Below are 20322 nucleotides of genomic sequence, written 5' to 3' on the forward strand. Positions count from 1 at the left end.
ACTAGGCTGTATGAGTCATCCTTGCGGAGAACCTGATTTCTTTCTTTTTCCTCAGTTAGTCCTCATCCTTATTTCCTACCCCTACTCGCAAATGGGGACCATGTCTCGTCAATTCAGCTTTCCTAATTTTCTCTATTCCAGGAGAAGGTGACTGATGAAGGGTCCTCTTTCTATATTTCAACAACCCTGTTTCTTCAACCCACCCTTTACAGTGCAGTGGGCATGAGCCATCTGGAATGGCTGCCATGCCCACTGGTAAAAGCTGGTTGTTGGTATGGAGTGAATTCTCAGCACTGAAACAGCACTCAGAGCCTCTACCTAGAGACTTCCTTCCAGACATTCTTTCCTGACCCTTCTTCCCCTGTTCTGTGCTCTGGCTGTTCTGAGTTTGGTTAACTTGACTATGTCATTGCTCTTTGCCCCACCAGTAATCTGTTTGGAATACCCATTCTTTCCTTTCTTCTCTTCTTGGAGAACCACCTACGCCATCCCCTCACCAACAAACAATAAATCAAGTATTCCCTCTTTTATAAAGCCTTTCTGATGGCATGTGACCCTCCCAACCATACTGCTCTCTGGTCACTCGTGGTTTCTCATATAAAATACCAGATACGTTAGGGTACTGATGTAAATAGTTGTTTCCTTCATTAGACCATGGGTCCTTTGAATGGACGGACTCTGTATTAGTAATTTCTATACTCTCAGGACTCAGCACATGAAATATTTGTACTTTAAAGCAAATAAGTAAACACAACAATGCTCATGTAATATTTTGAATAAACAAATAATTAAATGAATGAGTGAATGTGCAAGTGTGTGAGCAAGTAAATGCATGCAAAAATGGAGAGATGAGCTGATAATGGCACTTTCTATCTGATTTCCATATCCTTATGGTCCTGACCCAGATATAACTATTGCATATCACTGACTGTACACAATTGTAATTGTAGGAGCTGGTTAATCAGATACAGTTGGGTACAGGGAGCTCTAGATTATAAACTGAACCAAAATTGTTCCAACTTGGGAAAAAGGGGGCCAAATTTCACACCCTATAGTTATTCACTAGCTGAGGTTCACCCCATAGTGGCACAGAATGGTAAGAAAGGAACATGTCATTTGCTATCAGGCAATAGTCAGGCCAACTGGGAGCTGGGGGCAACCACTGGTAAAGCTTTTCAGTAATAAATGAATCTTTAATTATTTAATGGGACAATAAGTCACATTCATGGAGATGCATAGGTATTCCCCCAGGAACAAACTCTATTAGCTGCTGCTGTGTTGTTGTCCCAGTGAGGTGCCAGAGCCAGGAAAGATGTTTCCCTTCCCTTCCACCTGTGCACCACCTCCACTGAGCACACACATGCACACACACACACACACACACACTACTCATCTTAAAATTTTAAGCACTTTTCTAGTAGAGTAACTGTGAGTAAAAAATGCTTTGACATTAAGTCTCTGAAATTCTACATGCATCTCTTACATGTTCTGCATCTTGGATAAATTACTGAAACTCAAAGAGCCTTAATCTTTCCATCTGTATAATGGAAATAAAAATGCCTTACTATTTCTAATGATTTATCAAGAGAGAATTTAGCATATGTCTAAACATTTTAGCATTTCATTATTATCATTCCTCCTGTTGTCATTCCACCTGTGCTAACACTATTTAAGAGTAAATGTGTATTATATGCTAAACAGACAAGTTTTTCCTAATATACTAATTCTGAAGGGGTGTATATATAAGTGTATATTAGCATGTTATGAATTTAATACATTAGATGAAAGAAATTTTGGTCAAAATCAAATTAGTTATGTTTGATTGATGGGGAAATAACTAATCATTGACCGTTGCTATTTACTCTTGTTTTATTTATCCTTAATCCTTAATTTTAATGCATTCTTAAAACATTTTTAACATTTTATTCTATTCTTTACTCATTTTTTATCTTAGTTTGTTTTTGGTTTACTGCAAATTCTGTTTTATTTATTTATTTTATTTTATATGTTATGTTAGTCACCACACAGTACATCATTAGTTTTTGATGTAGCGTTCCATGATTCATTGTTTGCGCATAATACCCAGTGCTCCATGCAGAACATGCCCTCTTTAATACCCATCACCAGGCTAACCCACCCCCCCACCCCCCTCCCTTTTGGAACCCTCAGTTTATTTCTCAGAGTCCATAGTCTCTCATGGTTCATCTCCCCCTCCAATTTCCCCCTCTTCATTTTTCCCTTTCTTCTCCTAATGTCTGTTTTATTTTTTTTAAGTAAAAATTTGGAAAATAAATATAAGTATATGAAAAAATAAAAATATTAAAAAAATCAAGATTTATCATTTTCCTAGAATATGGAGTATATATTAAAAATATGCTTTTGTATAAAGAAAGATATTAAATGGCATAGAAAAAAGGTCATAATGAATTAAGAAATATGCCTATGACATAGTATATTCAGGATGATCCCTAGTATATTGGATGAGAAGAAAGTCCTGAAAAAGTGTTTACCAAAACCTTGTATAAGGGAGAAATCACTGATGAATTTTCATTTTTTTGTGTGATTTTATATTTTCCAAATCACATACAAAAAATAATATTTAATTAGAAAATGTTAAAAAAATGGGAGGCAGTTTGTATTAATTTTCAATGCATTTACTAATTAAAACCTTTCTCAAAAAACACAGCTAATCCAAACTAAGTTAAAGTAAACTATACATGAAAGATCTAGTGCCTTTATTTAATACTTTCATTTAAGTTTTATTTCTGTCATATTTTAGAAATTTTTATGATTTGTTTTTCTTAAGTGCTTCCTCAAAACATCTGACTTGACTCTTTCAACCTCAACGCCTATACGAATGTGTTACCCATCTCTACCTTCCTGCCTTCTATCAAGACCCACCATAAACCGTACCAATCTTCCATGACACCATCTGACCATCCAGGTTAAAAATGATCATTTTTTTAAATTTTTTAAAAAATTTTATTATGTAATGTTAATCACCCTACATTACATCATTAGTTTTTGATGTAGTGTTCCATGATTCATTGTTTGCGTATAACACCCGGTGCTCCATTCAGTACGTGCCCTGTTTAATACCCATCACCAGGCTAACCCATCCCCCCAACCCCCTTCCCTCTAGAACCCTCAGTTTGTTTCTCAGAGTCCATAGTCTCTCATGATTCGTCTCCCCCTCCAATCCCCCACCCCATCGTTTTACCCTTCCTACTATCTTCTTCTTTTTTTTTAACATATAATGTATTATTTGTTTCAGAGGTACAGGTCTGTGATTCAACAGTCTTAAATAATTCACTGCACTCACCATAGCACATACCCTCCCCAATATCCATCACCCAGCCACCCCATCCATCCCACTTTTTACTTTTAACTCCTAAGCTACTAACCATGGCCTGTTTGAGATACTTGATGTCAGTCAGAATTTGAATTCCATACTTTCCACTTTGTAACCATGGAATTTTTTTTTTAATTTCTCTGAGGCACACTTTTCTTACTTATCAAAATGAAATAATAATTGCACTTACCTTCTAGAATAATCATGGAAATAATGAGATTATACTTACACATTTCCCAGGGTGATTTCCCACATAGAATAGATGCTCATTCAATTTCAATTTCTTCCTTCACCTTCTTCTACCCTTGCATTCATGCTCAGCAATCAATCCTTATGTTAGTGAGCATTTTCTAGTTACTTTTAAATGTTATTTGTTCTGTTATCAGTCCATTTATTGTTCCTTTATTAATAAAAAGTTGTATTTTATTTGGAAAAGCAAATGTAAAGCTGTTAGTGAATGATAAATCCATGCAAAAGTACATGGAAAAAAAACTTCATTAGAGACCTTCATTCTTTCTTCCCTTGAAGCAGCTAATGAAGTAATCTATGTTAACAAGTTAGTGTATAATTTTCCAACTTTCTCCAAACACATACACATAAAATTGCACACATCTAGGACATCTGTTGTTGTTTTTGTTTCTTTTTTACAACGGGCTTTCCTCAATTTTAGGAACATTATTATAGAACAAGAGATATTAATCTAGATATGTTTTTAATAATTTCCTAATACTTTATGTATTTATGTCCATTCATTTACTCCTGTGCCTTTAATAAGCACTTACTTTCTCAATCTGTGGCACTTCTAATTGCATAAAGAAGAGCTGGTTCCTACCTTTTTCATTGTTAATATTGTCCTAATTCTCGCTCCTTCCTTTAAGGGATGAGTTATGATTGCTCAAAGTTAATAGTATCTACTCATTTCTCCTTTATTAGTGACTGGTCCATGGATAAGCATGTGGTCAGGTTATTTGCAGTGGAACTTAAGGAGAGGTATACTGGGTATTTACTTCCCTTCTCAGATTAAAACACCATAAATTTGGGTCAAGGAACAGTTTTGGCCCTGTCCCTTCTGTACTACTTAGGATGACATTATTTGTGACTTATGACCATGAGGAAATGACTGAGTTAATTCTAGAAACCCCAGATGAGACATTGGTGAACTACTAAATCAACCATGACGCCACCACGCTTTAAACTTCTTACTAATTAAACAATAAATATGCTTAGGATTTAAAATTCTGTTAATAGAGCAGTCTCTTATTGTCAACAAAAGCCTTCTAAGGGATACACATATAGTAGGAAGTTGTAAGTGTTAATATTTTCATTGCTCAATTGAATACATGAAACTTACATAGGAAAATCTGGTGAGATTTGCCTTCTTCATACGAAGTTACCAATCAACCCTTTATCAGTCTTTGGAGACCAACAACTTAAGTAACATATTACTCAGTGTGGTGGAGCTGTAATTCACAGATCTGCCATTCCATACAGTCTGTTTACAGACCTAAATAGAGATTAAGCCTCCAAACAAACTTAAAAGTTGACACTTGATATGGTATGTATGCTGTTGACAAAGTGGTTCTGGAAATCTATTAGTACACTAGATCGGTATTTTAAAATATTAGTGTATTATGCCTTAAGGCATGCTTTAATTGGCTCTTCTTTCTTTCTCATTAACCAGGTTTGAGTCCATCTTTCCTAAGGATCTTAATGGAAGATGATAATGGCAATGTGAGATATCACTGATTTTTAAGTTTGTTTGTTTGTTTTTTTCTTTTAGGAAGAATCTTATGCAAAGTAATCCTGGGGATATGGTCACTGTATAATAAAGAAAGATGAGTGATGACATTTTCACTCTTGATATTTAATTTGTTTAGTTCCCCACTCTCCCCTTGCTCTGGCTTCAGGAACTTCCTAATAATGAAATTTAAAATTCTGACACTGCTTCTGGTTTTTTCCTCTGAAGGTATTTTTCTCTGTAGGCATATATATATATTTTATTTTATTTTATTTTATTCCTTTAGGGGTAGAATCTGTATCACACCCTTTGAAGTGAACCTCCACAGTGCATTGCACTACTGAAGCCAAACGTTTTAGGGGAGTTGATAGAAATCCACGTCACCAAGGCTAGGAGGCACTTATGGGATATGACCTCTTGCAAAATGCATTGTGAGTGAAGCTCCCTGGGTTTTTCAGGAATTACAGATAGGACATATATTGTTCTAGAACCCCCGGTGAGAGACTTGAAGCATCCCTGTTATGCAGAGTGGGGAAGAATCATGAAAAATAAGTGAAAGTAAAAGTCAGGGAAAGCAGACTTTGGCAACCAGTTCTCTCTTCTCTTTCTGTAAGTGGTAATGCCATAAAAAAATGGCATCAGTAAATGTTGAAGAAGAAAGGAAGAAATAACTGGAAATATTTTGCCATTTTTGAAGAATAGGAGATTAGTTTCCTGAAATTTTTTTATTTCCAGACCATGGGTCTTTAGCTATATTAACTAATTCATCCATTTCTTTTTTTTTTAAGATTTTATTTATTTATTTGAGAGAGAGAGAGAGAGCATGAGTGGGGCAAAGGGAGAAGCAGTCTCTCCGCTGAGCAGGGAGCCCAATGTGGGTCTCAATTCAGGGACTCCAAGGCAGACCTGAGCCCAAGGCAGACCCTTAACTGACCTAGCCACCCAGGTGCCCCATTTTTATTAACTGTTCTTTTGTTCTTTTACTTTAAGCAAAGCTGGGGGGGGGGGGGCTATATCATCATTCTGAAAAAAAATGAGGCACATTTTTTTGTCCTTAAGGAATTTGCAACATACTATTAATGAAATATTCAAATCAAATATTAACAACTCTTAGTGCTTATTTTGGCGAGGATGCTATGTTATATGCTAGGGATATAAATAGGTATAAATAACAGTTCTTTTTTAAATTTCTTCAATGCTTTATTCAACAATTATTTCTTGACCATCTTCTTATGACAAGGCTGTGCCAGATACTTGGATAAAGTGTTGAATTAAAAACCAGATAGTTCATAGAGCTTGCAGGAAATGGGGTATTACTTGATGGGAATATATGGAGGAAGTTTAAAAAACAGGGAGGCATTTTTAGGCAGGAGAAATTGTCTCAGCAAAGCCAAAGGAACAAACTGGTCCTGTATTGGCAAATATAAATTGGAGAGTTTCAAAGGTACATGCTGAATCTGGGGAGAATATCTGGAACAGTAACAGAGCACCACACCTTGGTTTCTTCTGTTTGATGTGGAAGTGATCATTGAAGGAATTCAACTCTGAGTGATCTTTCCAGATGGGTATTGGCTTGGTGGGACGACAGTCTTAAAAATTAAGGTGAAAGAAATTTCTTTAAAGGGGTGAAAACTGGGGTGGTGGCACAGTCAGTTAGGAGTCCGACTCTTGGTTTCAGCTCAGGTCGCGATCTCAGGGTCCTGAGATTGAGCCCTGCATTGGACTCTGCACTCAGTGTGGAGTCTGCCTAAGATTCTCTTTCTGTCTGCCTCTGACCCTCCCCCGTTCTCTCCTTCTCTAAAATAAATAAACAGATCTTTAAAAAGAAGAGGGAGAAAACATAAATTTACTCCCTCATTATTTATTGTAAAGATATTTAAGTGATGCAAAATGTGCCAGACACAGAGTATACAGGTATGACTAAGATAACCCTCTCCCCTTTCTTCAGGAGGTGATAGTCTACTGAGAGAGTATGACCATCTGGTGTGAGTAGGAACCACAAAGACAAATTAAAGGGAGGAGCCACAAGTTGATAGGCCTCTATCATCAGTGTGGTTGTTTTTGGGGGGTTCACTATCAAAATTTTTAATGAGATGAGATTGTGTATGATATAAGCAAGCCTCGGCAAACTACAGCTGGTGGATCAAATCCAGCCCACCGCCTGTTTTTTGTTGGCCCTTGAGCTGAGAATGTTTTTTACATTTTTAAATAGTTGCAAAAATTTCTAAAGAAGGATAATTTTTCACAACACCAAAATTATATGATAGTCGAATTTCAGTGTCAGTGAGGTTTCATTGAAACCTCATTTGTTTATGTGTTACCCATGGCGGCTTTGGCATTAAAACAGCAGAGTTGAGTAATTATGACAGGCTCTGTGGCCTGCAAAACCAAAAAACTTACCATCAGGCCATTATAGAAAATGTTCATGTGTTTCTGATAGACAGCAATCATCAGCTCTCTGGTTCTGTCCCAAGTCTCAGGGGGGACTGTGTCCAGACAGGTGTGGGGCAGAGGCACTGTCTCCCAGGCCTCTAGGCTCCTGTACTGCATCCTGGCCACAGTTCTAGCTGCTACTCTTCATTGCTGGTCTCCTGCTCGATCACTCACTCAGACCGAAGCCCATGCGATCTTGGCCCTCTGGAGCTGACTTTTCACTATTCAAAGGAAAGGCAAATTCTTACCCATCTGTTACGTGTTTCTTCTCAGGGAGGCTTTAGAATCAATGCACTACAAGTTGAAGGAAAGAGCTATTTTGCTTTAGATATCCCACTTAGGCACAGCTCCTTCGTCCCCAGTGTGCTCGCATAATTGGGGGTGACGATATGGAGCCGATGGAGGTGAATAAACAAAGCTGCACCATTCTCTTCCAGAACCACTATGGTGATTCAAATTACATGTTCTGTTTCTGAATCCGGCTTATTATTCTAAACTCTTTTATTTGGTTAATTTCTCCCTCAGATCAGACCCTCTTTTATTTTTTATAAAGATTTTATTTTATTTATTTGACAGAGAGAGACACAGCGAGAGAGGGAACACAAGCAGGGGGAGTGGGAGAGGGAGAAGCAGGCTTCCCACAGAGCAGGGAACCCGATGTGGGGCTTGATTCCAGGACCCTGGGATCATGACCTGAGCCAAAGACAGACGCTTAACCATCTGAGCCACCCAGGTGCCCCCAGATTTTGAAAATTAAAAAAAAATGATGAAAAAATCAAAGACCAAAGTTGCTTTAAAAAAAAAAATCCTCCTCAAAAATAGAAGAAAACTGAGTGTGATTTTTCTAAGGAAAAGAAAGTGGAACATGTTTCATGGGCAGGTATTTGCTCCAATAAAGATCAAAGTAATCTATGACCAGGCTGACCCTTTCAGTAGGAGTTTATATTTGAAAAGATACTTGATAGTGATAACCCTTTTCTTAGAGACACAATTGTGCTTAGCAAAATTTAGTCAAGCACTGGCTAAATTGATACAGCTTGACACCAATAATAAACTGCACAAATTCCTGTGAGCTCCAGCACTCTCATTTTGTATTAAATGTCATCCTGTTAGATGAGGTATGGGTGGATGGTGTACAATGACAGATAGTGTGAGATGGGTGTCCACTAGGACGTTCTGTTAAGGGACTTCTCAATTATCGAGGTGGGGTCTTTGGAAATTATATCTTCTTCCCTGTGCTTAACAAGCATGTGGCAAAGGCTACTTTGGTTTCATTACCCCGCCCATTTGTTCTTGTTTAGATTCTGTATGTTACAAATGAGGATTTACTTCCATTCCCATGTTTCTACTCTCGGTCTCTTGTTACCCACTATTACATTCCAAATCAATGTGAAGTTTTTACTATTTGAAACATTAGTCTCCTAAGGATTAACACTGTGAAGGGAAAATGTCCTTATAGTAGTTGGAACTGTACCACGTCTCTGCTGTGCTGTCAGAACTGAAGGAAAGGCATATTAAAAATATGTGTCCCTTTTAACCAGTGCCATTATAGTAAGAGAAGAGAGGAAGATGCCCTGCATCTACTCCCCCTGGGTGAGTAAGCAAGCTTGTAAAAAGTTTCTGGCTTCATTCGAAAGAAACGAGGTTTCTTGGGGACCACAGGGAGGCCACCAACAGTACCAGTGCTGGGCTAGACAGCATTTGGGGGCTTTATAGACATTATGTTTTATTTTTCACATTTAATCTACTTGATGAGGAAGGCACAGTTAGCTACATATTTTTTGTTTCTGATGTTCAAAGAAAGATGTAGGTGACTTGCCCAGGATTGTATAGCTTTTGAAAAGCTAAGGCAAGAGTTTGTCTGACCCCAAAGTCAACCTGTTTTCCTTCACACAGCCCTTAAGTCGTTCCTGGTACTTGAGCAAAGATGAGCGGTGCATGGCCAAGTCCTCAGTAAATAAGTGCGTATCAGACATAAAAAGTGTGATACAGAGAATATAGTCAATAAGATTGTAATAACATTGTTTGGTGACAGATGGTAACTACACGTATTGTGAAGAGCACGAAATAATGTATGGAATTGTTGAATCATTATATTGTATACCTGAAACTAATATAACCCTCTATGTAAATTATACTTCACTAATAATTAAAACAAAAAAAACAAAAAAACCCCAGACAGCCTATCTTCAGCCAGTCTTACTCATTCCCTAGACCAGGTTTGCCCTCCCACGTGACTTATAGTCCTGCCACATACACACCTATCTCCTCAAGGATAAAGCCCCTCTCTATCAGAGAATCTTCCTTATTGACCCTCACTGTGAATATATACATGTATTCCCTGAGGCTGATTGTTAGATTGTAGGGATGAATATCAGCTTTATAGATAAAGTCTCTGATTTCAAATAAATTTTATTCTGAAAGAAGGAGTAGTACAACCATGAGTTGTACTATTATTAATAATGTTAAATTGAGATGGAATTTGTCATTTGCTCTCTGCATATTAGATATGTTATTTATTAATTATCTGAACAACAGTGTGACGTAGCTGGGAGCATTCCCAGTTTCTAGAAAAGGAACCAGAACACTGATGAACATAAGCAACTCACCTAACTTCACAGCAGTTAATGGCAGTGTTGGAACCTGAATGCGTGGCTATGTGCCGCCAACATTCCTCCCTGCTCCCAAGTCATTACAACCCAATTCAGAATATAATAAAAAAGGCACAAAAAGGCAAATATGTTTGGTGGTGAAGAGTAGAACATGACATTGAGGTTGACTAATGTTATGAACCGAGTAATTGTGTCCTCTTTTTAAATTAATTATGTTGAAGCCCTAACCTGCAAGCTGATGGTATTTGGTGATGGGGCTTTTAATAGGCAATTAGGGTTAGATGAAAGGCCATGAGTTGATGGAATTAGTGACCTTAGGAAAAGTGACACCAGAAAGTTTAGTGTCTCTTTCTGCCATGCGAAGAAACTTTGAGAAGGTGGCTTCCTACAATCCAGGAAGACAGCTCTCCCCAGAGCCTGACCATGCTGGCACCTTGCTCTTGCACTCCCCAGTCTCAAAAGTTGTGAGAAATAAAATTTCTGTTGTTCAAGCCACCCAGTCTATGGTATTTTGTTAGAGCATCCAGAGCACACCAAGACCGATTTTGCTACAGAGAAGTGGGGTGTTGTAACAAATCCTGGCTGTGTGGAAGCAGCTTTAGAATTAAGTATTGGGCAGAAGCTCGAAGCCTTTTGAGGTGCATGCTAGAAATACAGACATAAAGAATGATTGTAGTGAGGAATCAGATGTAAATGAGAAGCATGCTATTGAAAACTGGAAGAAAGGAAATCCTTGTGGTAAAGGCCATGGCTGAACCATTTTTAGTGTCTTGTGGAAGGTCGAACTTGTGAGCAATGGAATCAGATATTTAGTTGAGGATATTTTTTTAAAGATTTTATTTATTTATTTGACAGAGAGAGTGAGAGAGCACAAGCAGTGGGAGCAGCAGAGGAAGAGGGAGAAGCAGGCTCCCCACTCAGTTCCCTGCTCCCCCTGTGTGGGGCTCAATCCAAAGCAGGGCTCAATCCCAGGACCTTGGGATCATGATCTGACCGAAGACAAACACTTAAATGACAAGCACCCAGGAACCCCGTGGATATTTCTAAGCAAAGTGTTGAGAGAGTGGCTTTGACCCTCCTGATTGCTTTTAGCAAAATACAAAAGGAGAGAGATGAATTGAGGAAAAAAAAATTGTTAAGAAAAAAGGAACCAGGAGATTTGAAAAACTCTGAGCCTATCCAAACAGGAAAAACTAAGAAATCTTGTTCTGAAGAGAACACTAAGTGTGTGACTGAACAATCATTTGATCTAGAGACCTTGAGTTTAATTAGCCAACTCAACAGAAGCCAGGAATAGAGGTGGGATCATACCAGCAGAGACAGAGCCGGTGTGAACTAAAGAGGACATGGGAGGTGGGATGGAATAAAGAAAGACCACTAGACTTCTCAGATTCTACAGTATGGAACCATAGAACTATTTGAACATGCACTATCTTCTGAGGAAAAGAAAGAAGGACCCCAAGAGTGCTGTCAATATCTCCACAGACCCCAGGTGCACAGGCCTGGGACAAGGCTGCCTCTGCCTGGGCTTCAAAGGGGGAGGCTGCTGCCCAGCATGTTCACTTCACAGATGTCTATGACGGGTTATTGCAGCAAATGTCACTGGGCTGGGGAGAGGGACCAACCACTCTTCCTCCTCCTGAATTTCTAAGAGGCCTAAGTGACCACCTCACTGGTTCCATCAGAGCTCAATCTTAATTAACTCTTTTGCCTTTGGATAAAAGCATTATTCTGGCATTTCTGTCTTTTGAATTCAACTCTACGTTTCAGAATTGTATGTTTAGAACAGTATAAAAAACTTGGGAGTGCAGTGGTGTTTACAATTAATTGATCACAGTTACAGATTTCTTTGTTCCTTCTTCACTCCCACTGCTTCACTTAACTAGCCTTAGAAAAAACAAAGAACAAAAAACAAAACTTGGAAACATTTACCAATTTATCTATTTTCATACCCTTGAGGTGTGGTGAGGTAGGGGAGACTAACAAGGCCTGAATTCTCTCGTTAGCAAATAAAGACAGTTTGAGACCATTGGAGCTGACAGATATTGATTTATTCATTCATCCAATGTGAATGTATCAAAGGACCACTCCATGCTATGCCTTGGTCATGCATTGGTGAACAAAACTGAGAAGACCACACCCACAGGGAGTCTATATCATAGGGCAGACAGAAAGTAAACAGGCACATAAACTAAAATTTAAATAATTTCACATAGTGAACAGTGCTTAGGAAGGGCAAAGCAGGATTGTGGGTAAGTAAGAACATAGGTCATATTGAAGAAGAAGGGGAAAAATGGTGAGCATTACTTTAGGAAAGCCTCTTTGGGGAAATTTATGACATTTGCACTGAAGCCTGAATGGTGAGCAGTCCATCAGAGTGTTAGGAAAAAGTACAAACCAGGCTAAAGCAACAACAAGTATGACAGCCATGAGGGAAGAATGCTTTTTTCAAATCTGAGAAAGGAAGAGGATGTGTGGCTTTAGTGGGATGAGCACTGGGTGAGACTCAGTGAACTGGAGCGAGAAGGGAGCAGGGGCTTATTTAGAAAAAAAAACAAAGAACAAAAAACAAAAAACAGTAAGAAACTATGCAACAGGAGGGGAAGACCTTTTTCCTTATTCTACAAAGCCACTCAGTATGGGAATCTGAGGTCCCAGTCAATCTGCTGCCATCGCCCTTCCTGCACACATTCTGAAGTTTACACTGACCTGGAATAAGTTAAAACAAGAAGAGTTGTCTGCACCTCAAAGCCCTGGGGTTGCCTCTTCATCCTGGTCCGTTCTATATGCAACATGGTCTTCCAGGCTTGTGGGAGAGTAGACTTTATCGACCTGCTATTCAGTGGGGCTTCCTTTGTGTATTTGCTAATTATTTCCTAGGTATGAAATCACTTCTTCTCTACTTATCCCTCAGCTGAAATGCGAGTTCTTGTATAAAATCTACCCCAACCTCCAGAATAGATTCAGTTTCTGAGTTTCCATGTTATCATTTCATATTTCCTTGATTAATATCACTGTACTTATTTTTCTTGTTATTACAGCATCTTTTATCTTTGTTCTGTGTTAATTATGAAATCCAGGAATCATGAGACTTTATGACTCCAGCATCATTTCCCCCAGTACCTCCAAAAAGCCTCCCTTGAACCCTCCAGATGGCAGGAATAACCACATTTGCAACTACCTAACGGAGAACTTGACAAACAGTACTGCATTTTACTGATCTGTTGTTCTCGTTTCTACTTATCTCAGAGAACTGAACACAGAGCCTGTGTCTTACTCATATTTATATACTTACAGCTGAGCCCAATTCCTTATACCATGTAAATGCTGAATAAATAATGAATAAATAAATAGAGGTTAGGGATTTAACAAAACTTGATTGACTGAATTTAGTTTAGAAATTCAGTTAACATAAAAAAAAGAAGTATTTTTGAATACTCAGTTTGTACAGATAAAATTTACTAGGTATTGAAAGTTGGAAATAATTAATTAATTTGCTCTTAATTTGTACAACAGGCTATTGGAGAAAATTGTAGCATCTCTTCCCTAAAAGCTCTTAAAAATAAGAATATTCTTAGGATTTGATCCCATCAATAAAATGAGATTTAGCTTGAAAAATATTATCTAGATCTTAATTTTATGTCCATAAAAATAAAACAAGCAAAATACATAAACAAATAAATAATAAATAAGTAAAAATAGAATTGGCAGTGCTAAAATATTTATTATGAGTATATACTTATATAATATATACATAGGATTTATACTACACATTTGCTGTGTTTCTGAAAAGCGGCTCAAAATTATATTAATAAAAGGTATTTTCTGACTTGGTACTATTATGAAACACATTATAATTTGCATTTTTGTTCAATGAAATGACTTTACAGATAAATTATGTTAAATATTAGTGTTTATGACATCAATAAATTATTGGCTGATTTAATTATATAAGAAAGACAATTACTCCAGGCCTCTGATTAAAGGACTGGGGTGGTTGGTTAAATCTAGAAATAATTTTCGGTATGAGATGATATATCAGAATTGGGGAACGTACCTAAGTGTTGAGGACAAGTGAAGAAGGAAAGCGACACTTTGCAATGACAGCCTCGAGGAAAGTATAACAACATTACAGCAGGTGACAGTGAGTGCATATGTATCATTACTATGAAATATGGTAGGGGAATTGGATATATGTCTTTGTTTGCATATTAGATATGTTACAATAATCACTGTTATCCTCCCTCTGCCATCCTGTTTTAAATCATTGAAAACGGTTATTTCTGGTGTTTTGCCAAAGGACAGAATATTGTTTGCTTCACAATCACATTTGTCCTCCAGGCATTCCACATTCATCCTTTTGGCCACCTGCATCTGGGAAATCTTTCACGGAAGGAGGAGAGGCCAGATTGGAACCCCAGATAAAGGACCCGGACCCTGGGTGTGGAAAATAGGGCCACTTCATTGCCTGGTGGCACCGTCAGCATGAAACTATTTTTCTCTTCTTCTTTCATCTTGCATCTTCCCTTGGAATATTATTGATAGATAGGAATCTGTGAACCCATTTCTATTCTTTAAGATATCCGGCTCATAATGTATAATAAAAATATGTTTATGTTTTCCTTCCATAAGATTAAAATGCTTTTCTTCACCTTCCTTTACAGAAAACACATTTCAGACTCAATAAAAAAGATTTCTCCAGATCCTCTCATAGCTCAAAAAAGCCATATGGAAAACAGAGATCCATTTATAATACAATGTAGTTTATATAATGGGATATGAATCATATTTTTGTACCAAGTAGAAAGAGATTTGACAGTTTAAGATGGATTTTTCAAAGCGGATGCTAAGGAAATTTCTGCAAAAAGAAATATGTTTCCTTAATCACTTCTCTTATAGTGCTAGGGATATGCTTACACAGTTAAAATGTTAGAATCAACAAAACTCGAATCGAACCAGAGGTGGAGTGGGAGCTTGCATTTGGCATGGGGGGCATTATGGTAATGCAGGATTTTATTGCCTATTTCTCACTTTGTGAACCTCTCTTCTCTATTATCACCTTTTGCGTATGAAATTTGCAAATGGAATTCCATTTCCTTCTCCCACTACACCTTTCCAAGACTGTAGTTATACCCACAACTTCCAGAACTCTATCTACCTGGAGAAATAATCACTAAAACCACATCTCCCAAATTAAAGCACACCTGACATTTCAATTTCCATCCAGTTCCATATAATAGGCCAGAACTTTGGCAAATAACTAGAGTTGTATTTTTTAAAATAGGAACATGGTCACAAATTTGGGGACACAAGGAGGCCATGATATTACATCTTAGAACGGAGCGGGGGGAGTCCATAGCTGAATTTTAGCACCATGTCTGCCCTTGAGTTTCTGACTGACCTTGAGTAAGTCACGGAAAATCTGTGCCAATTTCTTTAAACTTGAGATGAAAGACTTGTGCTAAATATATGACATTCTTTCCAGGTATAAAATTATAGACTCAAAGTGAGTGTTGAACCTGGGAAAACTATCTAAGAATTTTGCAACCTGATCAAGGTATCACCAAAAACCCCGCTGATATCAGACTGCCAGCAATGTCTATGTAGGAAATAGTCCAGTGGAATGAGAGGGCGTTAATGGGTGTGGAGAGTCTAACTATGTGGATGAGGAACTTGTCACAGATGCAGCTGAGGTAGAGTCTCTTTTGCAGAACACATTATCATTTAAATTATTTTCCATTTCCACATCAAAATCATCCATTTAAAAAAAAAGTTCCAACAAATTAAAAAATGGAGCAGAAAGGAGGTAATTGTGAGAATTCCTGGTATTTCTTTTGACTTGCCCATGTATATGACTGTGCTAAGTTTATGACTGAATAGTTTGTAGATTGTTTTTTTTTTTTTTTTAATGGCTTGAATTCTTTGTAAAGAAACAAGGGCAACAAAAATCACTGAATATTCGTAGGTGCTTCCACTGCTTAAAAACACATTATTTTCAAATTTCACTTTTATGACCAGGAAATGTTCATGCTAAATATTGTAAAATATATTCTACATACATACATTTGTTTCACTGCTGATATGTATCAGTAAATTCCAAGGAATATTTGGAAGAAACCAGACCCCTACTTCTTTGTTCTTCTGCAGTCAACAAAAATGCATCTTAGTTAATGGGTTATTTGGATCAAGGGTCTGGCCAAATTTAAACAAAGGAGTGAGAGTAACAGTAATTTGGCTGAATGGTTACTTCTGTTGTCTTTTCATTTTTCTCTATTAAAGTTGTCACTGGAACTAGTAGCATTCTATCTTAACAACTGACTTTCAATCTTTTATTTATTTATTTATTTTTATTTTTTTATTTTTAAAGATTTTATTTATTTTTCAACAGAGAGAGAGAGCGAGAGAGGGAACACAAGCAAGGGGTGTGGGAGAGGGAGAAGCAGGCTTCCCGCCGAGCAGGGAGCCCGATGTGGGACTCTATCCCAGGACCCTGGGATCATGACCTGAGCCGAAGGCAGACGCTTAACGACTGAGCCACCCAGGTGCCCCTGACTTTCAATCTTAATGTTATAACAATTTTCCAGCCCCACAATGCTTGAAGTTATCCTGAGCTCCAGAAGTCATCCCTTTAATTCCCATTGATTGATTTTTTTTAAATCCCAATTAACAGAAATTGGGGATTAGAATGATACAGTAAAACTGCAGATGGTGTTTCATGCTTTTGAAGAAACAATGGGAATTATAATTTATTTAAACTTTTGTATTTATGTCTATGGAATCTGAGGAATAGTGGCTAAAAGCAGATCAGATGAAACAAACTATTAAAAGGTAGAAATAATGCTTGCAAATTGGGCTTCTATTGTGAGAGAGGAAACTCATAGATACAAATATTCATTAATCGGTCTGTCAGTAATCTGACTGAGATACTCTTGAAGGCATAGGCTCAACAAAATTCAGAGAATATTGTTGAGAGAGTAGTCAGTGTTTAGAAAGATTCTAGAAGCCAATATGATGGTAAAATGAGATCGCAGCTGAACACAGCCTTCCTGGAGTAGCAATGACTAGTCAAGAGTAAGAGTAAACATAAGCTTCTTGTGCGAGCACAAAATCACCCAATATACCAATTAGTTTCCACAAATATTTCCTCCAAGCTTTGCTGAATTAGTTTTCTTTTTAGTTATGCTTACCTAATTGTGTTAGTAAGTTTTGGTCAGTCAAAAAAAGTGACATAAGAAAATATAAAATAAAACATAAAGATAAATATAAGCAATGTTGCATCTATCTATCCAATTAGTAAATTTATTTGAAGATATATTATAATTAATCTGTATATCCCATTTTATAGCCAAGAAATATAAGGTCACAAACCTTTTTCTTTTACAATTAAATGTCTTTGAGACTCAGAACCACCCTTTGGAAGAACGTTTTTCTTCCCTCTTTGAAATCCTTGCTCTGATACAGAATGGCTTTTGGGATGTTGATCAAAAGACTCGGGGTGGGGGGGAATCGGAGGGGGAGATGAACCATGAGAGACTACGGACTCTGAGAAACAAACTGAGGGTTCTAGAGGGGAGGGAGTTGGGGGGATGGGTTAGCCTGGTGATGGGTATTAAAGAGGGCACATTCTGCATGGAGCACTGGGTGTTATATGCAAACAATTAATCATGGAACACTCCATCAAAAACTAATGATGTAATGTATGGTGATTAACATAACATAATTAAAAAAATAAAATTAAAAAAAAAAAAAGACTCAGTCTTGGTCAGTGTGCCTGGAAAAAGAGAAGGGCAAGGAGCCTGCTTTCAACCCCCTGGCTGACCTTTCTCCTTGCAGATGCTCTTCCTGCCACAAGGTGTCAATAATGAAATATAGGCCATCCATTCCCTGTGGGTCCTGGTCACCCTCTGTGGTCTAAACTCTTTGCATTGCAGGTTTAACTGGGGCAGGCTGAATAATCCCTATCATGAGCCCTGGGGACATGTCAGCCTTCAGGCACCCTGATTCAAGAAAAGATTTTTGCAGATGTAGGACAGTTACCACCTTGCAGAAAGAGATGTTCTCTCTTCTAACAGTACTTCTGCTTAGTCCTATTCCCCAGGTGCCCAGTATAGTGACTTTCAACAGATTAATTAATTAACTTAATAACAATTATTATAATTAATTATTATATAAAGTTTACTATGTGCAACAGAGGATTTAATACAAGTGACATATGTTAATTTAATCCTCACAATCCTAGGAGTTTATCCTCATGACCGTCATTGTATATAAAAATAAGCTGAGGTACATAGGGGTTTGCAATTTTCCCACAGCCAGCCATGCTGCTTGCAAGCTCAAGAGCTGGGATTCAAGCCCTGATAATTTAGCATTAGAGGCCATGCAGTTACCCACACAAGGCAATTAAGCAATTCTTTTAGCTGGTATCCAGGCATTTTCCCCAAGGCTGGTGAGGTGTGGAAAGGCCTCTACTCTCTGACCTCCCTTGAGCCCTAATGTAGAGAAAGTCCCTCCTACCCTCAGGCTCCAAGGAATACCTCTATTTCTAATTGGAGAGAATAGGTGAGAATTTTTGTGATAGGCCACCTTTGAGTAGGGACTTCTGTTGCTCACCCACTTTCAGTGTTCTTCTCTTTCCAGGTACATGGAAGGATTATATTTTCTCAGGCCTTTATAGCTTCCCACCTGAGTGGTCAGATTGGTGTGGGAGTAAACTTTGTTAGTTCAGTCTGAAGCATTTGCAAGTGATGGTCCTTTGGCACTTTTTTCCCCACCATGGCCTTTGAGGTTGTCATAATAACCAGGATATTGTGAAACCTTATCAACCAGGGAAGCTGAATGACTGTGTGGATGGAGCGCAGCCTCCCACCCCCATGTCCACCTCTACACTGAATCATGATGGATAAGAGACTTAAAGAATAAGTTTTTACTGTGTTAAAAGATATTTAGGTCAATTTGCTTCTAGGTTAGCCTACCTTAACTCACACATATAGTTTCAGGTACCTAGTCTAGACAGCTGTTGGGAATGCCCATTTACTTTAAATGACTACCCTCAATAAAGCCTGAATACCAGTTTTCCGGCAGACTGAGAAAGAAGGCAAAAGGATATCACTTTCATAATAGGTGAGACAATGAAGAAGCTGGGTGGGGTCTCTAAGGACTATGGCTGAAGAAACTAAGAAAGTGGGAAGACTCCCTTTAGACAAAGGGGGACAGATAGCTAATGCAGTGCTCAGAAATTGAACCTGAAATCTGAATTGACCAAAGCCAGGTTGCATGTACAAGACCTTTGATCCTGTAAGTGGGTCATAACACCAGGAGTGTCTTGGTCCACAGAACAATCACCTTATTTAGTTTATATCAGAGACCACTTGAGAAGGGAACTTACATGATGCCTACTTATGAATGAATGGTCAATCCACAGGGCAGATGATTCCAGTCACAGCCAAGAGAGCTACTCCCAGGGCGCCTGGGTGGCTCAGTCATTAAGTGTCTGCCTTTGGCTCAGGTCATGGTCCCAGGGTCCTGGGATCAAGCCCCTCATCGGGCTCCCTGCTCCGCGGGAAGCCTGCTTCTCCCTCTCCCACTCCCCCTGCTTGTGTTCCCTCTCTCGCTGTCTCTCTCTGTCAAATAAATAAATAAAATCTTTAAGAAAAAAAAAAAGAGCTACTCCCTCTGCATGTTGAACAGACGTAAACATGAGGTCAGCACACTTCTCAAGTGCTCTTAAGTCCAGGAATTTCCTTTGTGTTTTATAATCACTTATTAGAAGCTGATCAAGAAGGCAGAGTAAGAAAATCCTGAGTTCTATTTATCCCATAGACACACCCAAACTATAACTACAGATATAACTCTCTCTGAGAATGACCTGTAGACTAGCAAAACACCTCTTCTACAGCTAAAGATATACAGGGGAGAAAAAAAAAAAGCACACATTGAGATAGGTAAGGGTCAAAGAGGCAGTCCAGTCAGGACTTACATTTCCAGCACCACAACCCATAAGTAGAAAGAATATCACAAATGAAGAGGTCTTCCCTGAGGAACAAGGGGTTCAAGCCCCATATCAGACAACCCTGCCCTGGCGACCTGTACCAGAAAGACAAGACCCCATAATGTCTGGCTTTGAAAATCCATGAGCCTTAACTCTGGGAGAGCCAGAGGGCTATAAGAAACCAAGACTCTGCTCACAA

Source organism: Neomonachus schauinslandi, chromosome 3 (genome assembly GCF_002201575.2).
Source record: "Neomonachus schauinslandi chromosome 3, ASM220157v2, whole genome shotgun sequence".
NCBI classification, from domain to species: Eukaryota; Metazoa; Chordata; class Mammalia; order Carnivora; family Phocidae; genus Neomonachus; species Neomonachus schauinslandi.